The sequence below is a fragment of the Octopus bimaculoides genome, chromosome 23 (assembly GCF_001194135.2).
Source record: "Octopus bimaculoides isolate UCB-OBI-ISO-001 chromosome 23, ASM119413v2, whole genome shotgun sequence".
NCBI classification, from domain to species: domain Eukaryota; kingdom Metazoa; phylum Mollusca; class Cephalopoda; order Octopoda; family Octopodidae; genus Octopus; species Octopus bimaculoides.
In genome coordinates, this window is record NC_069003.1 from 5,078,420 (window position 1) to 5,083,888 (window position 5,469).

Consider the following 5,469-nt stretch of genomic DNA (forward strand, 5'->3'; position numbering starts at 1 on the left):
ACACACACACACACACACACACACACACACACACACACACACACACACACACAAAGACACAGATACACAAACACACAGACACACACACACACGCATACACACACGCACATATACACACACACACAAACACACACTCATGCACGCAAACGCAGTTACTCATTTCTACGTTTTAGCTTCGAACTGTCAATATTCTTACCCACCATCGCACCGGATGTTACAATCTGCAGTGTTTGGGAAACAACAACAGTAATCTCCCTTTTACATTCTTCACTTTCTTTTCCACGATGTTCTTCTGTTACTGAACGTTTCCCTCCTCCCCTTAAACATCATCACCATCCTATTCATTATCGTTATACTCATCATCATCGTCGTCATCATCATCATCATCATCATCATCATCATCATCATCATCATCATTATATTCTTTATCATCATCATTGCCAATTTCCCTGCCTTCTTCCTCTTCATCATCAACATCAGCAGCAGTAGCAGCAACATCATTGTCATCAGCGTTCCCATTCCGCCATTGCAACCATCAACGCTACGGCTATTAGTGCACCATCAACTACAATCTCTTGTGTTCGCCTACTACAGCTATAGAATTGTCATAGAGAATGCAGGGTGAGATTAAAGGGTGAATTTTACGAAAACCAGATAAGGAAGAGTAGGAGGAGGAGGAAGAGGAGAGAAGGAAGGAAAGAAGAAGGCGAATAAAAATTGTAATAGTAGGCAAGGTGCATGCAGGCAGTGTGCACCAAAGAAGAACAGAGATCAGTGATCCAATTTCTCTGGTATGAAAATATGTCTGGGACTGAAATTCATCGCAGGATTTCAGTATAATATGAAGGCAGCACTCTTCAGGGTTAGAAGTGGGTATGAGTGGATCTACAAGTTCAAAAATGGCCGGACAAGTGTAAACTACGAAGAGAAAACAGGACACAGATCAATGTCTACCACTGACGTGAAGATTCATCAGGCTTGAGAAATGGTTCTGGCGAGCGGACGAGTGACCCTCGATGAAGTAGCATGTTCTTTGCAAATTATTCATGGTTCTGTACGCAAGATTGTCCGCAAGCTTCGCTTGCCTTTCGTCTGTGTGAGATGGATGCCAGGAGAGCTTACCAAAGCGCATAAACGAAATCGTGGGGAGGTCTCTCAACGGTTACTTGACCGCTACAACGATAAAGGCAACATTTTAAGAGAATAGTCGCAGAAGATGAGATTTGTGTCCAGATCTCAAGCCTTCCGACTATCATCTCTTTGGACTGCTCAAACATTCTTCACCAGGTCAACAATTTGCTGAGGACGAAGAAGCGCAGGAAGCGGTGCATAAATAGCTGTGCGAATAATATCCGAAAATCTTCTCCGATGGAATAAGCAAGCTTGTGAGCAGCTAGAGGGAATGTATTGAATGTGACCCCCTGCATACTTATTCCATCGGTCTCTTTTGCCGAACCGCCAAGTTACGGAGACCTTAATACACCAAGATCGGTTGTCAATCGATGGTAGGGGGACAAACAGAGACACAAATAGACACACACATAAATATATACAGTTTCAGTCTACCAAACACACACACACACGTGTATGTGTGTGTGTGTGTATGTGTGTGTGTGTGTGTGTGTGTGTGTGTGTGTGTGTGTGTGTGTGTGTGTGTGTGTGTGTGTGTGTGTGTGTGTGTGTGTGTGTGTGTGTGTGTGTGTGTGTGTGTGTGTGTGTATGTGTGTGTATTGTGCGCGCGCTTGCATGCACTCAGAATGCGTTTGAATTTTTTTTCTTGATATCATGATATTTCGCACACAATGTTTCTGCTCAATATCAATATATGAATGCTGGATTGAATAGAAGCAGTGAATGAATTAGAAATGATTCTAAATAGAACCGTTTAAATCGTTCTCGAACGACACAGTATAGATGTTCTTTAATGCAGCTCAGAGTAATAAAAATTAAATTCTCTCCACTTGGTGTGTTTCGTTTTTTAAAATATTTTTTACCACTTATATTTTGACCCTGGGAAGTCTAATTTTTCTTCTGTCTACCGACTAGCGAAATTTAATCAATGCCAATGTTTGATATCCGTGCGACTACATCCTGGTTTGAATTAATCAATGGTCTTCCTAAATTTTAGTGGGTGGTACCTTGAATTTTTGCTTAGTTTTTGTTCTTAAAAGATGACTCATCTATCTCTCTCTTTGTTGCATTATCTTAGCTGTAGGATAGTCACTCCATATTTTGTTTTTCAATTGCATGCTAAGCATCTAGTTTGGAATTAGCAGATACAATTGTTGTCGCACCATAAGTAGAAGCATTGTGAATTGAGAAATTTAATGAATAAGTTTGAAAGGCGTAATAAATGCATTTGAATATTTTAATGTTATATTTCGGACACAAATACTCTTTGCAAGATAGGAGTTGGAATAAATGGTTGGATAATAAGATAGAAAAGAGAAATGGGTCAGAAATGAAGAGATATATAAATACATACTTATACACACACACTCACAGAACACATGCTTGTACATGCATACATATGTACATACACCTTTATACATACATATACATATATAGTTAACCGTGGTTAGGGCAGCGGACTCGCGGTCGTAGGATCGCGGTTTCGATTCCCAGACCAGGCAAGTGTTTATTGAGCAAAAACACCTAAAGCTCCACGAGGCTCCGGAAGGGGGTGGCGAACCTGCTGTATTCTTTCACCACAACTTTCTCTCACTCTTACTTCCTGTTTCTGTTGTGCCTGTAATTTCAAAGGGCCAGCCTTGTCACACTGTGTCACGCTGAATATCCCCGAGAACTACGTTCAGGGTACACGTGTCTATGGAGTGCTCAGCCACTTGCACGTTAATTTCACGAGTAGGCTGTTCCGTTGATCGGATCAACTGGAACCCTCGTCGTCGTAACCGACGGAGTACCACGCTTAACCACTGAGCGCTTTCTAATCTCTTTTACCTATTTCTGAATCCCTTTTTCCCGAGTCATTTAAAATCATAGGACCGCTTTCCTGGTTTCCGTGGCATAAGTATTCCCCACCTGGATGGGACGCCAACCTATCTCTAGATGCCTCATTTTTGCCAGCTGAGAGAACTGAAGCAGGCCGGTCCAGGAATCGAAACCACAATCTTACGATCGTGAGTTCAACACCCTAAACACTAAGCCATCCACCTACACACACACACATATATATACTTGTGTGTGTTTTATTATTGTTATTATTATTATCATTATTATTATTATTATTACTGTTCAGTAGTTTTATTTTTATAACGTGCTTTCACTTCACTACCGAGCGCAGCTCTGTGCGCCTTGGGTATGTGCTGTGGTTTGCTGTGGTGCTCTTATGTTTACTGTATTGAAAGTGTTTTGCGTAGAATGTGTGCAGTACCCAGTAGTGCAATTGTCTGTATGTTGTATATATTTGTAATTCTTGGTGTTTTTGTTATGTATTTGTCTGAATATTTTTTTATTATACCTAAGGCAACTACTATGATAGGAATTGTTTCTGTTTTTAGATTCCACATTCGAGTTATTATTATTATTATTATTATTATTATTATTATTATTATTATTATTATTATTATTATTATATATCCATGCAGCATGTATACATTATGTTGCACATGCTGTACCTGCAAACATGTATCAGTTTAAGTATTGTTTTTAAATACGAAAAATATGCACTACATACACACAAACACACACACACACACACACACACACACACATACACACGCAAACACACAAACAAACACACTGACACAAACACACACGAGTGTGTTTGTGCGTGTGTGTGTATATAATATAATATATATATATATATATATATATATATATATATATCAGAGACAGACAGAGAAAGAGAGGGAGACGCTACGTTGAAATATAGATATTTATATTCGTGTATACATGCATAAAAATCTGCCATATTCTTGTACACACAAACATATACACGCTCACGTCTACGCATACTTTCACATATTCGTGGAATCAAGCGAACACGAATATACAAAAATACACTTATATATTGAAACATGTATATATGTATAAATATATTTATATGTATATGTGTGTGTGCGTCCGTGTGTGTGTTTGTATGTGTGTGTGTATACATATATATATGTATATAAATATATATATACATATATATACGTATGTATACATATGTATGTATGTATGTATGTATGTATGCATTATGTTCAATGAAACGGAAAGATAATGTGTCACAAGAAGCAAACACACACGTGCACACACGCGCACACACACACACACACGCACATACACGCACTTGCACACACATTCGCTCTAGATCTCACACACACTCACGCATACACAGACACACACACTCACATTATCCGACTCTCTCTTTCTCTCTCTCTTGCTCCCTCTCTCTGTCCCACTCTCCCGTACACACATACATGCACATAATTACGTACACGTTAGTACACTCCAATATACACACACATTCACTCTAGAATTCTCGCGCGCGCGCACGCACACACACACACACACAAACGCATACATATACATGAATACACACACGTACACACACAAGCACACACTCACACTCACTCACACATACATATTCATGTATATGTATACATGCAAAGGCATTCAAATGCATATACAGACACGGATACACACACGCACGCACACACTTTCATTCTAGAACTACACACACATACACCCACATTTATGAACACATACATATACATAAATACGTCCATAGGTACACACAAGCACCCGTTAAGACAAATCATTGCGTAATATTGATATGTTAAGTCTGTACTGAGAAAAGAGGATATCAATGTGGGATGTAGGGTTCGGGGTAGATATCAGGGTGGTGATCGGGTGGTAGAGTTGGCACAATCGTTATACCGAGCAAAATGCAGACGGGTATTTCGTTCGACTTTACGTTCTCAGTTCAAATTCCGCCGAGGTCGAATTTACCTTTTGTCAGTTCGGGGTCGATGAATTAAAAACCAGTTGCGTACTGGGGTCGATCTAATCGACTGACCTCCTTCCCGCAAAAACCTTTGAGCGACATATACCCCTCTCAGATTCACACACTTACTACAGCGGTCCTTCAGCTTTTCTAAGTCCTGTAAAAGAACTCGGAAGTTTGGGCCTCCAACGAGGCTTTTGACGATAGCCTTAAAGCTATGAACTTTTGAGCACTCCTTCCGATATATATATATATATATATATTACGGAGATGTACTTGCATAGCAATGACCTGGTCTGAGATCGTGTGCTGGAACGAAAACAACTGCAGCGTGAATGGTGTTCATAAGCCATTTAAAAATCACACAAAAACCGTTAGAACAGAATTTTGTCAGTGATCAGATCGCGGTCAGAGAGCGACGAAAATATTTTGGCAAATTAAATTTAAATGTCGAAGTGAATCTAAGGGTTTTTGTGTGTTTTTAAATGGCATATAAACACCTTCCACGCTGCAATTAT